The sequence below is a fragment of the Bufo gargarizans genome, chromosome 3 (assembly GCF_014858855.1).
Source record: "Bufo gargarizans isolate SCDJY-AF-19 chromosome 3, ASM1485885v1, whole genome shotgun sequence".
NCBI classification, from domain to species: domain Eukaryota; kingdom Metazoa; phylum Chordata; class Amphibia; order Anura; family Bufonidae; genus Bufo; species Bufo gargarizans.
Window position 1 is genome coordinate 169,829,672 of NC_058082.1, and position 23,103 is coordinate 169,852,774.

The 23,103-nt window shown below is 42.5% G+C and overlaps 1 protein-coding gene across 1 annotated transcript in view; it reads right to left on the minus strand.

The window, feature by feature from the left end:
* GTF2F2 (general transcription factor IIF subunit 2) overlaps positions 1 to 23,103 on the minus strand; it is a 247,215-nt gene that overhangs the window by 151,165 nt on the left and 72,947 nt on the right. The window lies entirely within an intron of this gene.

Below are 23,103 nucleotides of genomic sequence, written 5' to 3' on the forward strand. Positions count from 1 at the left end.
AAACTGACAAAAATGAAGATAAATTTGTTGCGGCCGCTGGCCACGTCCTGTCCTTGCCCTTTTCAGAAAAGCCTAAAATCACCACTTGTAACAATATATTGTCACAATGTTGCCTAAAAAGTCTCAAACAGGAGGTGTACAACTTTTTTGCACCAGAAATCATGCCCCCTATATGTTTTAAGGCTTTAACGTTTCTCACTCTGGAGGATAAAAATAAAAATTTATATATATATATATATATATATATATATATATATATATATATATATATATATATATATACACACATACACACACATATTTTATACACATACATACACACATATACTCCTTATGTGCAGCATTTTGACACCCAATAAAAATTTAAAATGCCTGATGCGGCGATTTAACCTGGACTGGACATATGAACTACTGTCTGCCTCAAGCAAAAGGGAGCCCATCTCTCTTTGTATTATTTGTATATGTTATCTCCAAAGTTAAGGTATACCGTATATTAACCCTTTCCTAAATGCATGTTTATGCTAAAGATGAATAAAAAATAATTCGGTGATTAATGTTTTTTCAGACCACAATTCAAATGGTCAATTCTTTCAGTAACTTACAGGTCTGGCCTGGACAAATGTACATATCAACCTTATGGGAAAAGCAAAAGAGAGAAGAAAAACTATTCAAATAAACTGTACTATGCCTCGCTCCAACAGCACCCCTTGGGCAAGGATCTGATAACTGCTAACAAATAAAATAAAAAAATCTAATATCTATGGCTAGCCTAGCTCAAAGTCTTCCAATACTTGAAACAGAAAACAAAATACCATTCAAAAAAGGTATCTATCTATAGCATATTAAGACGCATACTTCGAAGCCTGTCTTTCCAAAATGTACCTCTTACCTCCTCCCTAATAGGGCATCACTCGCTTGATACCTGCTCATCTAAAGCAGAAAGGAGCCATCTTTAGGGGACAGAATGCAAAAAATGGCCATTGATAACAAAGGTGATTTGATAGGCAGCAGGGGAACCAGGTATAAGCGCCTTGACTCCACTCTATACCTCCTCTACCCCCGGGCCGGTTTTCGCCCTTCTGGCCAGGTAATTTTTTGCAAATCCGACATGTGTCACTTTATGTGGTAATAACTTTAGAAAAGCTATTTATCCAAGCCATTCTGAGATTGCTTTCTCGTGACACATTGTACTTCATGATAGTCATCAATTTGAGTCAATATATTTCACCTTCATTTATGAAAAAATCCCAAATTTACCAAAAATTTCTAAAAATTCGCAATTTTCTAAATTTCTATTTCTCTGCTTTTAAAACAAAGTGATACCTCATAAAATATTTCTTATTTAAAATTCCCCATATGTCTACTTTATGTTGGCATCATTTTGTAAACGTCATTTTATTTTTTTAGGAAGTTAAAAAGGCTTATAGGTTTGGAAGCAATTCTTAAAATTTATAGGAAAATTTCCAAAACTCACTTTTTAAAGGACCATTTCTGGAGTCTGAAGTCACTTTGTGAGGCTTACATAGTAGAAACCCCCCCACAAATGACCCCATTCTAGAAACTAAACCCCTCAAGTTACTCAAAACTGATTTTACAAACTTTGTTAACCCTTTAGGTGTTCCACAAGAATTAAAGGAAAAATGGAGTTGAGAATTTCTAAATTCCACTTTTAGCAGATTTTCCATTTAAAAAAAAAAAAAATCTTTGACACATCAAGGGTTAACAGCCAAACAAAACTTTATATTTATTACCCCGATTCTGCAGTTTACAGAAACACCCCACATGTGGTCGTAAACTGATGTAAGGGCACACGGCAGGGTGCAGAAGAAAAGGAACGTCATATGGTTTTTGGAAGGCAGATTTTGCTGGACTGGTTTTTAGATGCCATGTCCCATTTGAAGCCCCCCTGATGGACCCTTACAGTAGAAACTCCCAAAAAGTGACCCCATTTTAGAAACTAGGGGATAAGGTGCCAGTATGATTTTTTGATCATTCATTATTACACTTTATGGGGCAAGGTGACCCAAAAATGTTAATTTTGGCACGGTTTATATTTATTTTTACAGCGTTCACCTGAGGGGTTAGGTCATGTGATATTTTTATAGAACTGGTTGTTACGGACACGGAGATACCTAATATGTATACTTTTTTATTTATTTATTTAACACAATAATAGCATATTTGAAAGAAAAAAAAATGATGTTTTAGTGTCTCCATGTTCTGAGAGCTATAGTTTTTTTTGTTTTGTTTTTTAGCAATTTTCTTATGTAGGGTCTAATTTTTTGCGGGATGAGGTATTAGTACCATTTTGTTCAAAATAAGCCTTTTTGATCGCTTGGTGTTGCACTTTTTGTGATGTAAGGTGACAAAAATGGCTTTTTTTGACACCGTTTTTATTTTTTATGGTGTTTATCGGACGGGTCGGATCATGCAATATATTTATAGAGCCGGTCGTTACGGACGCGGCGATACCTAATATGTGTGTTATTCCTTCTTTTATTATTTTTCTATTTTTTATTACAAAATCTGGGGAAAGGGGCTTTTTTTTTAAATTTTTTTACTTGAAACTTAATTTTTTTATTAAAAACACTTTTTTTTTTTTAAACTTTATTTCTGTCCTACTCTGGGACTTCAACTTTTGGGGGTCTGATCCCCTCTGCAATGCATTGCAATACATCTGTATTGTAATGCATTGCCTGTTAGTGTATTATACTGAGTAAAACACTAACAGGTTGCCTAGGAGACGCAGCCTGAGGCTGGATCTCCTGGGCACCTGTAGAAGGCAGGTCCCGATGCTGTGCAAGGCATTGGGCAGCCTCTGCACAGCGATGCTGGCTGATACAGCAGGGGCCTGGCTATCAGGGACTGCTAGACCTCTGCAGTGATCAGCGTGCACCAATTCGGTGCGTGCCCAATCACCACGACGTACTATTACGTCAAAATGCGGGAAGTCACTGACTCCCATGACGTAATAGTACGTCACATGTTGGGAAGGTGTCAGGGCTATTTTCAATCAATCAGCTCCATGTCAGATGTCCAACAAAGAACAGTCTCCTGGAATTCACCGGATCCATCTCTGCCTGGCAAGGTTGGTACAAGGGAAAAAAAAGGAAGGCTGGGCATAGATAAAAGGTGCAGATATATCATTAATGTAAAATGTAATTAATACTGCATGGTGGCTGTTGTTGTGATGCTGTGCTTGAGGGGTCTTAGCCTAATAGCAGGGGTGTTACTGGACTGCTGGGTCTCGCCACCTGCAGGTGCTGTGTTGCGACGGCGGAGGTCGCCATGTGGCAATGCCTCAATATAGAGGAGGGACTGACTCAGAGGCCACCTTGATGCAACCTTGATCAAAATGCATACAAAGTGTCTAAATGGAGAGGTTTATAAATTACCGTATGTTGAGCAGCAATGTATTAATGCATAGCATGTGAATGTGCAATCCAAGTTTTTTTTTCTTTTTCTACAGACTGGTATAAAATGAAATATATGACAGCCTTAGTGGAGATGCGGCAGGAGAGACCACCCATTAGATCAGTGGTCAGCAACCTTTGGCACTCCAGATGTGCCGCTCACTTCTATTGGAGTTCTGAAAACAGCTAGGCAAGTGTGCATGCTGGGAGTCGTAGTTTCACCACAGCTGGAGTGCCGAAGGTTGCTGATCCCTGCATTAGATGGACCACTACCAAAAGAAATGGATAACATTTGGACTATCCCTATAGTAGAAGAGAATGTCTGTTCCACGTTCCCTCACATGGCAGGATACGTACTGTAGAATGCAGAAAGGTTGGTCAAAGTTATATACCGTACATACACACAGTATATCTACAGCACAAGCAAAGTAACCCAACGCACCTCAACCTAGTGGATGCACAGAGGTGCTGAGAGAACTCTGAAAGGACGGCAGGATCCAGCATCCAGAAAATGTAGGCCTTCATTCTACAACACCGTAATAAAAAGTCCATGACGGGTACAAAAGTTACTTTTCACTTGTGTCAGGTCTGTTTGGCTCTTAGTCCTACCGTCAAGGGGTGACTTTTGTACCCGTCATAGACATTTTATTACGAGGTTTCAAATAAAGCTTTGAATTTTATGGACGTTGGGTCCTGCAATCCTTTCAAAGTATATTTATTAGTGTGATAATGTGTGTTACTGTGTCATTGTCTAATACTAGGTACAGCTGAGGAGTGTAGTTCAGCTAGATCTAGTACATGGCCACATGCACTATGGGGACATCCAAACTGGCAGGAAGGCAACCGGAAACCTCATTTCAATGCTAGTAAAACCAGTGGCAGGTGAAATGGGTGTTTATTCACTACCAAGTAAGAAGAGGTTCGGATTTATTGAAAGGCGTAACACATCCCGTCTTAATTAACCTTTATGTACGCTTCACAGGTCAAGACATTTTCAACAGAATCTACGCCTCAATTAGACATGTGCAGGAGGAACATTTGGCTGCTCTGTCTAAGAAGTGCACAGAAATATGAGAGGGGGGGGGGGGTGACATTTCGACTCGACAGGACCATTTTTCTCAAAACCCGTTCACCGCTTCCCAGCCCACACAGTCCTGCTCATCCCGCTCTGCAAGGCAGGCAATCACAATAATAAAAACTAATATAGACACAGTAAAAGCCTTACTTACGGCAATAAGATTGTCGGGAGAAGAGCAGTCGTTCCCAGAGGGCTTGACACAGAAAACATGACTTATTACATGTACTGCGCTAACAGCGCCAAATTCCTAGAAGCCTCAAGGCTTCCTGCTATGTACCAACCTAGATATATAAATGCAAGTGTCTGTGCCGCTATACAGCTACTTACTGGGGGGCGAAGGATATTACTACCGCTGTCTGAAGTTGGTTCACAGTGCAGACTGAGGCTACAGATATGAGTACATAGATGAGAGATCAGAAGTGAGTACATACAGGAGTCCAGGACTCATACGGTCAGGGTATGTATGTAGACCGTGAGGTCTACAATGATCTTGTAGAAGGCTTGCATAGTAAAGTATCAATTTTCGCAGATGACACTAAACTGTGTAAAGTAATTTACACTGATGAGGACAGTATACTACTACAGAGGGATCTGGATAGACTGGAGGCTTGGGCAGATAAGTGGCAGATGGGGTTTAACACTGATAAATGTAAAGTTATGCACATGGGAAGGAAAAATGCAAGTCAACCGTACATACTAAATGGTAAAACACTCGGTAACACTGACATGGAAAAGGATCTAGGAATTTTAATAAACAGCAAACTAAGCTGCAAAAACCAGTGTCAGGCAGCTGCTGCCAAGGCCAACAAGATAATGGGTTGCATCAGAAGGGGCATAGATTCCCGTGATAAGAACATAGTCCTACCACTTTACAAATCGCTAGTCAGACCACACATGGAGTACTGTGTACAGTTCTGGGCTCCTGTAAACAAGGCAGACATAGCAGAGCTGGAGAAGGTCCAGAGGAGGGCAACTAAAGTAATAACTGGAATGGGGCAACTACAGTACCCTGAAAGATTATCAAAATTAGAGTTATTCACTTTAGAAAAAAGACGACTGAGGGGAGATCTAATTAATATGTATAAATATATCAAGGGTCAGTACAGAGATCTATCCCATCAGCTATTTATCCCCAGGACTGTGACTGTGACGAGGGGACATCCTCTGCGCCTGGAGGAAAGAAGGTTTGTACACAAACATAGAAGAGGATTCTTTACGGTAAGAGCAGTGAGAATATGGAACTCTCTGCCTGAGGAGGGGGTGATGGTGAGTACAATAAAGGAATTCAAGAGGGCCATGGACGTATTTCTGGAGCTTAATAATATTACAGGCTATAGCTACTAGAGAGGGGTCTTCCTCTGGATCAACTTGCGGGATAACAGGCCGAACTGGATGGACAAATGTCTTTTTTCGGCCTTATGTACTATGTTACTATGTCTGTGCGGTGGAGATCTGCTTATATTAAAACCTGAGAGCACATCTGGGGCTCAGCTAGCTTCGTCTGCCTCATGAGTTCAATGGGATTTTAATGCTCTCAAAACATTATAAAATATTAACATGTTTCAAATCGTACTGTGAAAAATTATAACTGTATCAATAGATAATATATACTGTCAGATATTATAAAGGGAAACTGCTAAACAGACAGACAATGGTCAAGTGTGGGAAGGAAGCCACTGACTGCATATCCAAAATCTAAAGAGGCTCGAAAAGGAACAAAAACGTCCAATTGTCAAGACAGACAATAGAGTGAGAAATCTACTGTATCTAAGGAGCCATAGAACCAGATCTCCCTCACTACTGGATATGCTCAAATGGTGGCCTAACTGTAAACTGGACTAAGGCTGGAGAAGGGCCAATGGACTGCCAAAAGTAGAAAAAACACACCGATTTGGCAGATGCTAACGCTGAACTATGTAACAAGGTCAAAATGCAAACACACTGTAGCACAGAACCGGCACATAGAACTACAGATGATCACACACAAAAAGCAGCATGTAAGCAACGTCATGGAGAGCTGCCCATAGTAAAATCCGGTCATCTGTAAATCCAAGAGGATAAGGCCATGTAGGTTTAAAGAGATACCGCCAGCTCTCCTGACATTCTTGTTTAAAGGGGTTGTCCGGTTTTCTATACTGATGACCCACCCCCAGGACAAGTCATCAATATCAGCTCAGCGGCGGTCCGACTCCCAGCACCCCCGCTGATCAGCTGTTTGAATGGGATGGAGTATAACTACAACTGCTCCTTACCATTCAAGTGAATTGGATGGGGAGCTGTAAATTACATTGCTCGCTGCTGTGACGCCGACCAGTACACAATGAAGACAAGGCAGCACTCGCACGAGCGCAGTGTTCCTTTCAAACAGCTGATCCATGCAAGTGCCAGGACGTCTGCCCATCTGATATTGATGACCTATACTGAGGACAGGACATCAATATAGGAAACCGGACAACCCCTTTAAGTAAACCAATCAGGTTCCCCATAACAATGTTGGAGCATCTTGTGTTGGATCCTCTGTAATCCCTCCTAAAAATGAATTTTCTAGGAGGAATAGCAGAAGAACAGCACAACGCACATATAAGATGCTCATGAATTTTTACTTCATGGGGAAAACAATCACAGTGACAGGTCCTCTTTAAGAAGAGATTGTCGCCTCTCCTAAAATAATCTTTTAGTAACTACTTGCATTCCCAATGTGATCATTCTGGAACCTCTTATCATATGACTATGTTGTGCCTTTCTTCTATTAATACTACTAGAAATGTATAAATGAATTGCCAGCAATCTGCAATAAAGGGCTAGCTGGGTGTTACCAGGTGGGTGGGTGTCCCTGTACAACCTGACACTATCCAATCAGCGCTGCCAGAAGCAGACTGTGCAGAGACACACTCCTATTCGGTAACACCCAGTTGGACCCATATTGCAGACTGCTGGCAGTTCATTTATCAAATTCTAATATGAATAAAAGAGGAATGGCATAGCAGTCATATGAGTAGATGCTCCAGAGTTATTTCACATGAGGAATGTAAGTAGTCGCTAACACAGACATGTCTGGAGAGGTAACAGGCTTTAGTCATAGGCCAATATTTAAAGGGCTACTCTCAATATCCTTTGTTCACACGCCCTATTTAATGACATGGTCATCATGGGAGGGGCGTTATTTGCTCAATTCTTCATTCCTCAACTGATGGTTTTGTAGACAAGTTCAATTAGTTTTTTTCCAGCGTGGATACAATCAGAGTGGATACTATGAGGCCAGAGCTGCGTGAAGAATGCACAATACAGAACATGCTGCGATTTTTCCTGAACGCACAGATGACCAATGATAAACAATGCTCTCTACACAGACCCATTGAAATGAATGGATAAGTCCGGATGCTATGCGTCCGCTATATGCATTGCATCGGGATTTAAAAAAAAATAAAATCGCTTGTGTGAAATTAGCCTGAGGCACTAATAAGGGCTGGATTATGCACTGGTGGGCCCAGCACAGCCACCTATTACATGGCTGGTTCATTTAATGGCCAGCATGCAGGTGAGACACATGGGAAAAAAAAAAAAAAAAAGAATATATTTTGACGAGACATTCCATTTAAAATAATCATTTACATTACTCTGTAGCTCTTTACAGCGGGAGACATAAGCTAGCATAATAATAATAATTATGTGTGGTTATGCAAATTATTCATAATCATTGTGCAATAGCAAGGCCGTGCATTATTCTACTGGGTGCCTTAATTCCTTGGTATTTTCTAAGATCTCTGCTGTCAACGACCGGAAAATGGAAAACGCTCTAGTCCTGCTCGCATAAAGCTGCACTCAGTGCGGGCAGACATGTAAAAGCTTTCAGATGAATCTCACAGAATTTCTTTAGACTTCTCACAGGTAAGATCTGGAGACAACTGCGTTGAATGTTAGTTTTTTACATGTTTTTACCTCGTAAAAGAAAAGGTTTTCATCCACTGAAACCAAAGATCTTTCGTAAGAACTGAAGCCACAACGCTGTGACATCGTGTACACTGTTTTTCCGTCAAACATACTGAAATTGCCAAGTGACCAGAGCCCAATAACATACAAGCTTTTTACTATGGATGACCAATCATCTATCATTCATCAATATCAGAGTGGCGGGGGTCCGGCACCCAGGACCCCCGCCGATCAGCTGTTGATGATCTATCAGAAGATAGATCATCAGTTTAAACAAACTGTAGAACCCCTTTAAGTAATTCTTGAGTGCATTTGCATTTAATAATGTAACCTTTGGATCAACTAGGTGTTTGCGACTAAGGCTTATATTAGACTGGTCGATCGCACAAGCAATTGTCAGAAAGGAAGCGTTCCTTCCCAGCAATCACGTGCTCGCCAGCGGAGGAGACTGCTGCTATTATATGCAGCGATCTACACAGTATTACGAATGCCATCGCTCGTCCACATACTGAATCATTATTTGCCGGCAGCAGATTGTGATTGCACAGCACAATCTGCCACTGACAAAAAATTGTTGTTTTCCCCATTCCGCTTCCATTCCGTTCTTTGGTTCCACATACAGGCCACACATTCACTTCAATGGGGCTGTAGAAAATAAGCAAGTTACACCTTGTGCATTCCGTTTCCGTTTGTCCGCATGGTTGTTCCGCAAAAAAGTAGTGCATGTCCTATTATTGTCCGCAAATCACGGTCTAAGGTCCCATTCAAGTCAATGGGTCTGCAAAAAATACGGAACACATCCGTATTTCATCCATATTTTGCGAATCCATACTGTAGAAATGCTATGCCCAGCCCATATTGCTCATGTGTTTGGTGATAAAGTTACTGTTTCCGTTCCGCAAAAAACAGATCAAAAACCATACGGATATGTTTTGTGCAATAACAGAATGGAAGAGGACTTAAATCAGAGGGGGAAAAAAAAAAAAAAAAACGCAGATGCGGAACAGATCCGTGAAAAAATTTACCACAAAACAACAACGGTCGTGTGCATGAGCCCTTATTAAGACTACTTTTGTACAATAAAAAAATTAAATAAAAAAAGTGATGCCATATTCAGCCATACTTTTTCCATCCACAGAGCAGTGTGGGGCTAATTTTATTGGTCTTATTTTGGGGTACATACGGCTTTTTAATTAATTGCTTTGTAAACCATTTTATATATAGAACCGCTCATCTTCTTTGGCTGTGGAGCGGTCTGCTGTGACTGGATAGAGTCACAGCCAGGGAGAAGGAGACGCCCCTTGAGGAGAGATGAGGTCTCCTCCCTGTACCAATGCTACTAATTACCATACAAAACGGGGGGCACAGAGGAGGGGGACAATGTGAAAAAATAACAATGGCATCTTTTGGAGCCGGACAATATAATAAAGTATTAGTTTAAAAAAAGGTCCTCATTAAATGGAACATTATTGTGCATGTGCACAATCTAACAAGAGCACATGAATCAGTAAAGCGCTGCGGCTCTTTTAGCCATCAGAGGTGATCCCAGCTTACAGACCGCCAACCATGTCTGTCTCAGAGATTTGTCTGAAGAGACAGGCTGAGAAACTTATTAAAACGCATCAAACTAAACAAAAAATTCTGCACCGATAAACACAGACAATTAAAAGACAAAAAAAAAAAAAAAAAGCATTTCATGTCCAGGACACTAATGCCTTTCGGGCATGCCTGCAGGTCTTAAGTCTTCCTGAAGGGCAGCTTAAGACGTCTAGACCGATACAGATACCCTCACACAACAGGAGCCTAACCAAGGTTCTGTGAAAATAAAAGCAGACCTTCACGTGTGAATTAATCTGCAGCATTCAGGCGCTGAAAAAGAAAAAATCTCTGCAAGAAGACATCTACTGCAGAGTGGAACAGCAAACCCCTCAAGCAAAGAGATTCTTATTAAATAGTTCCATAGCAAAACAAAAAGCGTGAAGATCAAACATCTCTTTACATGACAACAGATGTCCTCTTTTCCCAATACACTCAGTACGATGGAAGCACTTCTCCTTTAACTGGGGTTATGCCATGATTGATGTAAAAAAAATAAAAAAAAATAATGAAAATCAGACATCATATAGTACATGAGAATACCTTCTAACAATGCTAGAGCCGGCCCTGTGCCTCCCATGGACCCAGAGATCTCCACAATCGCTGCTCCCGTGTCCTTTCTGCTGCAGCTCTCTTCCTGTAACGGCCACAGCCTCTAACAGAAGATAGGTCTGGTGGCAGTTGAAGATTTAAACTGAGCATGTGCGACCAGCTCAGTGAGATGGTCAAAAAGATAAGGAAAATATACGGCAGGTGGCTCTATTTTATTAAATAGCTCACTGGCAAAACGAAATTTTTAATGACATGCAATTACAAAAGTATTCAGATCCATGTGCTGGTTTGAAAAAGGTATATTATGCTTTGTAACACAACCCCTTTAAGAAAATTAGTAGCGACTCTGAAAAGACTGCAACCTGTGGCTCTCCAGCTGTTCCCCGTGTCTCTATAGCTACACAACAAAAAGCTGTGTACTCGTGCAGATGAGAAAATATGACAAGTGAGAAGTAGACAGCATATCTACTGCAAAATCCCCAAGATCAAGGGGACAAACATATGGCACGACATAAGCTTCATAACGTATGAGCCGAGAAGTAAAGACAAGCTTAAATATGGGTAAATAACTGATCGTGAATGGCGAATCTGAGACCATATGTACTCGAATCTGAAGGGGGGGGGGGGGGGGGGGGAATAAATAATAGGCCCACTTCCCATTTCACAGAGATTTAGCTAAGGCCAGTACATTAGAGGATCCGTGAGCTGCATACCGTATAGAGAAAGACAAAGGCGAGAATTTATCATGATGGGAATATTAGAAGTCAGCTTGAGTCTGCGTTGGAGTACTTTGCATCAGATTTATTAAAAAGCGCACGGATTTAGATAAATTTGGCACATCATGAAACGTAACACTTCTGTCTAGAAATGCTACTCTTGTTTTCTGACTTATTGAGCACAGGGCTTGATAAATTCCCCCAAAGTTCCAGTTCATTAGCAAGAGATCCCAGGAAAGGCCTGTACTCCGCATGGGTACAACGTAGATTTAGCAACTTTTAATCGAACAGCAACTAAACTGAAGAATCCTTCATTACAATTACGTTAAAGGGTTTCGGTCATCAAAAAAATCGTTATGTAGCTGGCTGAAATTAAGCAATGTGCTAATGTCTGCAGAACATAACTGTATGACTGATATCTCCCTGCCTGCCGCCTTTTGCACTAAATAATTACTTGTATAATATGCATAGAGCCTCTAGGTGCTATTGGGGGGTTGCTGCAGCACCTAGAGGCTCCGTCCTCTCACCATTTGGCATGCCCTTGTAAAGGTGATTGATATCCTCAGTCTCCTCCATGCCCCGCAAATCCCACGTCGTCCATTTTAGTATTGAGTGCAGTGAGTGAAGGACGCTCTCCAGCTGCCGGCTTCACTCACTGCACCAAATACTGAATGGGACGGCGCAGGTGCGAGATTTCCACAGGAGACAGGGCCAGCAAGCGGAGACCAACAGTGCCTGGCCCTGTCAATCAAGTGTAGCAAGGCGTAGCCAGAGGTGGGAGAACGGAGCAACGCCCCACTGCTCCATATTCTAATAGTAATTTTCTCTCAATAACGGCGTCACGCAGTGAGATGGCTATATAGTTATGTTCAGCCGACATTAGTACATCACTAATGTCAGCCAGGTTAATACCTATTTTCCTGCTGACAGAAACCCTGTAATTCTTGTGGAATATTTAAAGGGTTAACAAAGTTTGTAAAATCAGTTTTGAATAACTTAAGGGGTGTAGTTTTCTAAAATGGGCTCATTTATGGGTGGTTTCTACCATGTAAGGCTAGTTTCACATTTGTGGCAGGACGGATCCGGCAGGCTGATCTCCCTGTCGGATCCGTCCTTCCGCTGTTTCGCCGCTCCGTTCCCATTGACTATAAGCACGGCGAAAGCCGCCGGACTAAAAAGTCGGACATGCAGGACTTTTTAGTCCGACGGCTTTCGCCGTGCTGCGCCAGAGCTCCGCCCCCATCCCCATTATAGTCAATGGGGACGGAGCGGTGGTCCGGCAATACGGCGAAACAGCGGAAGGACGGATCCGACAGGGAGACCCTGCCAGATCCGTCCTGCTGCAAGTGTGAAAGTACCCTAAGCCCCACAAAGTGACTTCATAACTGAACTGCTCCTTAAAAAATTGGGTTTTGGCAATGTTCTTAACATTTTTTAACTTCTAAGCCTTCTAATGTCCTAAAAAATAAAATAAAATTTTGAAAATGATGCAAACAAAGTAGACATATGGGAAATGTAAAGTAATAACTATTTTATGAAGTATCACTATCAGTCTTAAAAGCTGAGAAATTCTATATATTTTTTAAATGCCTAAATGTAAAAAACGTATCAACTCCAATTCCAAAATTACCACCACATAAACTGACATGTCCGGTTTGAAAAGTGGGGCTCCGGCATTTTGTTCAAACTGGCTGTTGCTTGAAGGGGTTAATCTGGTACTTCAAAGAATTTATAGCAGAACTACTTTATCATTTGGATTACTAGATTACACAAGGAAAGAATAAGAATTGATGCTAAACTACTACTAAACTTGGCACATTCTCTCGGGCAACCAGGATAAAGAGTAAAGAATTTATTTAGTTTTAGTACAGAAAACGCATTGCTGGTGTAATCCCCATTTAGTATGTGTTGCACAATTGACAACGCAGTCCAGTGCACATCTTGCATGATGTATGCAGTCCTGGAACAGGAGTTCAAGGGTGCATATCTTTGTTCAAGATGTGAGCAAATTACCCGTTTGGAATCGCTAATAGAGTCTCTAAACGGGCAAGTTGCAACACTGAGAGGCATTGACAATTTGCAAAAGAGTTTGCTTCTCACCGAGCAAGCACTCTTTTGGTTAGATGAGGGGGAGGGTGACAGAGAGGAGGCTGAGGAAAGTGAGGTAGCTAGCTGGGTAACAGTTAGAAAGTGGGGTAGAGGGAAGAGTGCCAGGGAAGCTAGCCCTGATCTGACACACCCCAACAAGTTTGCACGTTTGGCAGATGAGGGGGATGTCAGTCCAGGGATGGCACTGCCGCAGCCAGACACTTCCTCTGCCAGTCAAGGGAATGCCAGCTCCGGTAAGCAGGGGACTAGGAGAGCAGGGCAGGCCAGACAGGTGCTGGTAGTGGGAGACTCAATTATTAGGGGAAAAGATAGGGAAATCTGTCACAAAGACCGTGATCGCCAAACAGTGTGCTGTCTTCCTGGCGCTAGAGTTCCGACACATTGCGGATCGGGTTGACAGATTACTGGGAGGGGCTGGAGAAGATCCAGCTGTCATGGTCGATGTCGGAACCAATGACAAAGTTAGGGGTAGGTGGAGAGTCCTTAAAAATGATTTCAGGGATTTAGGTCAAAAGCTGAGGGCAAGGACCTCAACGGTAGTATTTTCCGAAATACTACCTGTACCACGGGCCACACAAGAAAGGCAGCGGGAGATTAGGGAAATTAACAAGTGGCTCAAGAACTGGTGTAGAAAGGAGGGGTTTGGGTTCCTGGAGAACTGGGCCGACTTCTCTGTTGGCTACAGGCTCTATCGTAGGGACGGGCTGCACCTCAATGGGGAAGGGGCAGCTGTGTTGGGAAAGAAGATGGCTAGAAGGTTGGAGGAGTGTTTAAACTAGGGACTGGGGGGGAGGGTAATTATGTTATAGAATGGGAAGATAGAGACCGGGGGCAAGGTAGTGAGACTGGGGGAGGAATGGAAGGAGGAACTAGAACAGTTCAGAAGGAAAGGTGTAGAGTAAAAAATATACATAAACCTCTCAAATGTATGTATACTAATGCCAGAAGCCTGACTAATAAAACTGGTGAACTGGAATTAGTGATGTGTGAGGAGGACTATGACATAGTGGGAATAACTAGACATGGCTGGATGATAGCTATGACTGGGCAGTTAATGTACAGGGTTACAGTCTGTTTAGAAAGGATTGTCAAAACCGGAGAGGGGGAGGGGTCTGCCTTTATGAAAAGTCTTGTCTAAAGCCACACTCCGTGAAGATATAAGTGAGGGACATGAACATGTGGAGTCACTGTGGGTAGAGATACACGGCGCTAAAAACAATAATAAATTACTAATAGGAGTTTACTATAAACCACCTAATATACCAGAGTCCACAGAAAATCTACTACTAAACGAGATAGACGAGGCGGCAAATCATAATGAGGTGGTTATTATGGGGACTTCAACTAGCCAGATATAGACTGGGAAACTGAAACTTGTATATCTCATAAAGGAAACAGGTTCTTGGCAATAACCAAAGACAATTACCTCTCCCAACTGGTTCAGGACCCGACTAGAGGGACGGCCATACTGGACTTAGTATTAACCAATAGGACCTGACAGAACAACAGACGTGCAGGTTGGGGGACACCTAGGGAAATAGTGACCACAAAGTAATAACCTCCAATTATCATTCAAAAGAGCGTTTCTACAGGGAGGAACAAAAATACCAAACTTCAAAAAAGCTAAATTTAGCCAACTAAGAGAGGCCATAGGCCGAACTAACTGGGACAAGGTCCTCAAAAATAAAAATACAGCCACAAAATGGGATATCTTTAAAAGCATCCTAAAATCTGATTGTGAGAGGTACATACCGTATGGGAATAAAAGGTTAAGGAACAAAAAGCAACCAATGTTGATAAACAGAACTGTAAAGAAAGCAATAAATGACAAAAAGAAAGCATATAAAACACTAAACCAGGAAGGTAGCACGGAAGCACTGAAAAACTATAAGGAAAAAAATAGAACATGTAAAAAACAAATAAAAGCGGCCAAACTAGAGACTGAGAGATTAATTGCCAAAGAGAGTAAAACTAACCCTAAAATGTTCTTCAATTATATAAATGTTAAAAAGTATAAATCTGAAGGTGTCAGCCCGTTAAAGAGTAATGAGGGGGGAGTCGCAGAGAGCGACGAGGAGAAAGCAAAGCTGTTAAACAGAGCCTGGAAACTATAGGCCGGTAAGTTTAACATCTGTTGTGGGTAAACTGTTTGAAGGTTTTCTGAGAGATGCTATGTTAGAGCATCTTAACGGAAATAAGCAAATAACGCCATATCAGCACGGCTTCGTGAGGGATCGGTCATGTCAAACTAATTTAATCAGTTTCTATGAGGAGGTAAGTTCTAGACTTGACAGCGGTGAATCAATGGATGTCGTGTATCTGGACTTCTCCAAAGCATTTGACACTGTACCACATAAAAGGTTAGTATATAAAATGAGAATGCTTGGACTGGGAGAAAACATCTGTAAGCGGGTAAGTAACTGGCTCAATGATAGAAAACAGAGGGTGGTTATTAATGGTAAATACTCAGATTGGGTCACTGTCACTAGTGGAGTACCTCAGGGGTCAGTATTGGGCCCGATTCTCGTCAATATATTTATTAATGATCTTGTAGAAGGCTTGCATAGTAAAATATCAATTTTCGCAGATGACACCAAACTGTGTAAAGTAATTAACACTGAAGAGGACAGTATACTACTACAGAGCGATCTGGATAGATTGGAGGCATGGGCAGATAAGTGGCAGATGAGGTTTAACACTGACAAATGTAAAGTTATGCACATGGGAAGGAATAATGCAAGTCACCCGTACTTATTAAATGGTAAAACACTCGGTAACACTGACATGGAAAAGGATCTAGGAATTTTAATAAACAGCAAACTAAGCTGCAAAAAACAGTGTCAGGCAGCTGCTGCCAAGGCCAATAAGATAATGGGTTGCATCAAAAGGGGCATAGATGCCCATCATGCCCGTGATGAGAACATAGTCCTACCACTTTACAAATCATTAGTCAGACCACACATGGAGTACTGTGTACAGTTCTGGGCTCCAGTGAACAAAGCAGACATAGCAGAGCTGGCGAGGGTCCAGAGGAGGGCAACTAAAGTAATAACTGGAATGGGGCAACTACAGTACCATGAAAGATTATCAAAATTAGGGTTATTCACTTTAGAAAAAAGACTGAGAGGAGATCTAATTAATATGTATAAATATATCAGGGGTCAGTACAGAGATCTATCCCATCATCTATTCATTCCCAGGACGGTGACTGTGACAAGGGGACATCCTCTGCGTCTGGAGGAAAGAAGGTTTGTACACAAACATAGAAGAGGATTCTTTACGGTAAGAGCAGTGAGACTATGGAACTCTCTGTCTGAGGAGGTGGTGATGGTGAGTACAATAAAGGAATTCAAGAGGGGCCTGGATGTATTTCTGGAGCGTAATAATATTACAGGCTATAGCTACTAGAGAGGGGTCGTTGATCCAGGGATTTATTCTGATTGCCTGATTGGAGTCGGGAAGGAATTTTTATTCCTTCCCGGCATCTACCTCACAGGGTTTGGCATTTACCTCACAGGTTTTTTTTGCTTTCCTCTGGATCAACTTGCAGGATGACAGGCCGAACTGGATGGACAAATGTCTTTTTTCGGCCTTATGTACTATGTTACTATGTTAATCAGAATCCACTTGGGATACGCTAATAAGTATGTTTCCTATCAATTATACTGAAATAAAGTGAGCCCTGCACTTGGAGAATGATTTAAGCGCCAGGGCTGTGGAGTCGGTAGATAAATGCTCCGACTCAGACTCCTCAGTTTTTTGTACTTCCGACTCCCCGACTCCGACTCCTCTGTATTTAATATGCGAATGTATTTTATACATTCCTTGAAGGAAAGAAAGAAGTTCTTCTAAGCTCTTCTAGCACAGAGAGGTAGTTGGGCAGAAGCTGCTGCCTTCTCCTTTGTGTGCTGATCTTCTGCTGAAGATAGGGCAGTGGGAGGATCCAGGAAGGGACATTTATTTTAAAACATGATTTCCCTAGAAGAATCCCATAGTCATGTTTAAAGTTTAAGATAACATTCTGAGTTTACACGTTTTATAGCCTTAGCTGTATGACAGCAGTTTTTCCAATGGTTTACAGCTTCAGTCTTGAACTATTGACCCTCCATTCCCGTCACTTATACAAGTGTCTGTAGTCCTGCAAAACACATATTTACTTAATCCCTTATCAGTGAGAGGCGAGGTAAACCATGGGCATTGTGTTCCCTGTAACATCAGAACACAACACAATGGAAAGTATATGTATTGCCACTCCTAATTGTGCATTGCGTGCCATATAGTGAAGCATATGAAAAGCATGCTTCTTCACATCACTGAACGCATTTGTTTTGCGGTTACGTGAGGCACTGCATGCATTGGCCTTTATTCTTACAGTAGAGAAGTCATTAATTATAACTGTTTATGAATTCGGACATTTAAACTTGCTTTTTTTTATTTTTTATTCCAATTTAAATTTAGTAGGAGTCGGAGTATTTTTTGCCGACTCCAGGTACCCAAAATTGACTCCGACTCCACAGCCCTGTTAAGCGCATAATGAAAAGTTTACCATCAGAGATTAAATCCACCCGCGAATCCCCCAGTATATTTAATATTCCCTTTTATTCAGTGTCCTTAGGGATTTTAGATTTCTATAACTTATTAACACAATAAATCACAAAAACTCCATTAAAGGGGTTGTCTGGGTTCAGCTCCCTTCACTCGCCATGTATGAGGGCAGCATTGGAGCATTTCTAGCTCCAATGCTGCACCTTGTCCTGCACTGCATAGCGCAGGACAAAGCAGTGTTTACTGCCGCTGACGTCCCTGGCTTTTTGTCAGTATGCTATGCAGAGGCTTCTGTCTAACAGTGATCCCCGTGTGGTCACCAGGCTCACTGCTAGGCTGGAGTCTCTGCCTAGCATACCCATGTGAAGCCCGCTACATCACCAGTAGTGAAGAAAAAGCCCTTACCCTGCGCTATGCAGTGCAGGGCAAGGTGCAGCATTGGAGCTAGAAATGCTCCGATGCAAGTCTCATACATGGCGAGTGAAGGGAAGCTTATGTCCGGGTTACTTCCGTAAAACCCTTTAAATCATTGTTTCTGGGCAGCAGACCTTGCTGTGTGAACAGTCATCCACATACAGTGGAGGTGATCGCTGCATGTAAATACAGCTCCTCCCTGCCCTGATGAGCAGGCAGTTGTCCAATTGCCCAATTGTCCGATAATTGCCCAATTGTTCAGTGCGTCTAAATGTTCCATTACTACCCTTTCTACTTTGAGAACACACACATACACGCTCAGCCAAACAAAGTGTTTGTGTGTATTGGGAGGGGCCACTCTATTCGCTGGAGGAGCGCAGGGTAGGTGAGTAATTAAACTTGGGACATAACTCTGCAAGGGGGATATAACTGAGCGGGTCCACTTGAAGGGGCATAACTATGATGGGGCATCACTGCATGTGGGGGCCATCTAGGGAGACTCTGTGAGGGAGGCATAACTCCAAGGGGGACCATTAAAGGAGGGCATCACTGTCTGTGGGGGCCAACTAACAGGTTGTAACTATGATGGCGGCATTACTGTGTGTGGGGTAAACCTAAAAGGGGCATTACTGTATGGGGGGGGATTTGAAGAGGGTATAACTATAAAAGAGGGACCATCACTATGAGTGTGGAGGGAAATAAAGGGCCATCACTCTGTATGGAGGCACTTGAGGGGGAAGCACTGTATGTGTGGAAGGAGCATCATAATGTGCGGTAGCGACTTAAGGGAGAATCCCTCTGCGAGAGGGCATTTAAGGAGACATTCTACTGTTAGGGTGGCACCTAGAGGGCATCACTTTGTTAGGGGAACTAAAGGGGGGCTCATTCTATGTGGGGAAACTTAAGGCATCGACCTACTGTGAGGGGGCATTTAGTGGCATCATATTGAATGGAACCACTAAGGGGCATCACACTGTCAGGGGCGCTAAAAGAGCATCATACTGTGTGGGGGCATCAAGGGATCAGCTTGCTGTGAGAGGGCCCGAAAGGACATCCTAATGTCTAAGGGGGCATCATACTCTGTGGGGGCACTAAAGCGATATAATACTGTCTGAGGGGCACGATCATTATTGTTAAATAGCACAAAAAAGATATTCTTGCTCTGTGTGGGTGGAGGCACTATTATTGCATGGTTGGCAGAAAGGGGATTAGGGGTGCCTCTTTCACACTTGCGTTGTCCGGATCCGGCGTCTACTCCACTTGCCGGAATTACACGCCGGATATGGAAAAACACAAGTGTACTGAAAGCATTTGAAGACGGATCAGTCTTCAAAATGCTTTCAGTGTTACTATGGCAGCCAGGACGCTATTAAAGTCCTGGTTGCCATAGTAGGAGCGGGGGAGCGGTATACTTACAGTCCGCGCGGCTCCCGGGGCTCTCCAGAGTGACGTCAGAGCGCCCCATGAGCATGGATGACGTGCCATGCGATCACGTCATCCATGCGCGTGGGGCGCCCTGACGTCACTCTGGAGCGCCCTGGGAGCCGCACGGACGGTAAGTATACTGCTCCCCCACTCCCCACTACACTTTACCATGGCTGCCAGGACTTTAGCGTCCCGGCAGCCATGGTAACCATTCAGAAATAGCTAAAACGTCGGATCCGGCAATGCACCGAAACGACGTTTAGCTTAAGGCTGGATCCAGATCAATGCCTTTCAATGGGCATTAATTCCAGATCCGGCCTTGCAGCAAGTCTTCAGGATTTTTGACCGGAGCAAAAAGCGCAGCATGCTGCGGTATTTTCTCCGGCCAAAAAACGTTCCGTTCCGGAACTGAAGACATCTTGATGCATCCTGAACGGATTTCACTCCATTCAGAATGCATTAGGATAAAACTGATCAGGATTCTTCTGGCATAGAGCCCCGACGACGGAGCTCTATGCCGGAAGAAAAGCAGGTGTGAAAGAGCCCTTATTGTAAAACAAAAATGTTGAAGTGCTACACACCACTGGTTTTCACCCTACAGCAGACCCAGGTATGTGTACCTTTACAAAAAGTACTTTAGTACCCCAGTTATATGCAATAACTTCTACTAACCAGAATACCCCTTTAATGCAGTTATTGCAGCAAGAGATGGTTCTACCGAGTAGTGGTCTGAAGTGGTTAAATAGATGCGCAAGCAGCATTTTTCTGCTCATAATTTTATGCAAAACAAAATCTGAGAAATAATTAGCAGTTTGCAAAAAAAGTACTGTTTTGCACTAGCGTATTATTCTACAGTCACGGATCATTCGTAATCAAGACAAACCTGTTGACCTGCAGCAGGATCGAATATATGTGCGAGGTACTGAATTTTCTTTAGATAGTGTTAAATGTTCTAAAGTGCAGTTTTTCTTTGAAATGTACTTTTTTTTTAAATCTACCATCAGATTTGAAGCAGTCAAAATTATATACCAGATACATCATCGTCTGAATCAGAATTGTTAAGCCCAAAAAGCAAAAATCACCAAGTGAAAAGTTATTTCTGTAAATGGATCATTCCCTGTGGACCAACTCCAAGTCAGAATGAAGCTACAAAGGGAAATAAATTATTAAGAATCCATGGAAAAACACATTTTCAACATGAAACTTACGCATTGCTTCAGAGTTTGGTCACCAAGACACTAAAGGGGAATAATGGCAGGAAAACAACCTGTTGCCTCAGAAAACATCTCACACACTACAATAAAAAGTGAATATTGTAAGAGGCTAAATCACAATGTATCACTTTTATCTTAAAGGGGTTGCCCAATTTATTTATTTTATTTATTTTTGGACCCCAGCCAGCTGTATTTGTGGTCTTCCAGTCCCAGACTATTAAATTCTGCATTGATAGGATCCTGTGCAGTGATGGCCAGTTTGCAGTGTTCGCCCGTGAACACATGCGTTCTGCCATCTTAACTGACAAGTCCGGCGAGGTACAGGCAAGTCCTTACCTGTGCGCGAGCTGGTCTGAAATAAAATGCGGTCTCCGGGAGCAGCCGTTCAGGCCGTTCTCAGAACGCGTTTTCCTGTGCACCCCTGTAGCTATCGACTTGCCTCACAGGTGTCCTGTTCCCAAGCAGCATGTGACCCAGCAGCGATGTGCCGCCTGGCAACACGTTCCCAGTCATTGGATACAGCGGTGCATTTGACCACATAAATGGAGATGTTGACAGACAGGGACCAGAAGTCCAAGGAGGAGAGCCATGGAGCAAGTATGGACTGAGGCAATATGGACAATCACAATACATTAGTAAGTGCCTTGTATTAACTTTCTCTACATTATAAATGGCACTTGCTGAAGTGAGACAACCCCTTTAAGCTAATCTTGTCTCCAAGCTGGCAAAGTCTCCAAATACCCCATACACAAAGGACAGCCCACCTACATTTACACCAGAGACTTTACATGCCGTGATGTGCAGCAGCATATCGTGCATAATTGCTGCTACCGTAATCTACTTGGGTTGCATGAAAACTGGCCCTACATACACCATTCTTAGTGTAAAGCCCATTGGTGCAAAATGCTCAAAATGTATTGAGACACGGGACTCTTAATAAATTTGGCACATCAGACAGCAGTCCATGCAGCAGAAAATCAAATCTATGCCAGCTAAGGTTTCTTTCACAGTTGTGTTAGACTTCTCCAGCAGGCTGTTTTGGGAGCACGCAACGTTTTATTTCCCAGGCCAAACCCCAGCACATTTATAATAATAATAATAATATTATTATTTATGTAGCACCAACATATTTCGCAGCGCTTTACAATTGGGGGAAGGGGGGGGGGGGGGTGTTAAGTACAAACAGAGTCATAAATACCAGCAATAAATAATGTATAATAATAAAATATGAAGTTTATTAATATCCTTTTAAAATAATTTACAATACCTATTCTGTTATTGAGTGCGTCACAGGCAATGCCATTGTGTGTGTTAATTGCGTCACAGACAATGCCAGTGTGTTTGTTGAATGTATAGTTTTTGTGTTTAAACTGTAAAGGGGGTGATACCCTTGTTGGAAAATGTGTATGTGTATATAAGTCAATGCTTGTGTGTTTAATAAAGAGACCTGCTTTACCCCTTCATGAAGTTTTGGCTCATGTTTGGGGAATGGGATAACTACACTCTTGGGGATTGCTATATCACAATACTCCCCTGACTTTAAGCTCTTGTAAGAGCTTGTTCATGGTTCCTGCGCTCTGGATTTAGGAGAGGTTCACCCACTGGAAGCTGAAGCCCGGTGTTGGGTCCAGCGTGGCTGGGTCCAGCGTGGCTGGAGGACGGTGAGACCCCAACCAAGCTGCGGCGGTTCGTGGGGTCTGTGGGGGTTATGGTGTCAAGTTGAGTGTTTGGAGCCCTCGAGAAGCACTAGGGCATCCATCAACGGAGGTACCCAGTCGGGGTGCCAGGAGATCCGTTACACACACACACACACACACACACACACACACACAACCATCTGTATTGTGTGGTACGCAAAACAGATCTGCAAAAAAACACAGATGATGTCTGTATGCATTCCGTATTTTGCGGAACGGAACAGCTGGTCCCTAATAGAACAGTCTTATGCTTGTCCGTAATGCGGACAATAATAGGACATTTTTTTTTTGCAGAATGGACATATGGAAACTTTCGTTTTGTATTTTTTGGAAAGAAAATACGTTTGTGTGCTTGAGCCCTAAGTGTGGAGGACTATGGAAGGACACACTCCTCCTGCTAAGCCCTGTCCACTT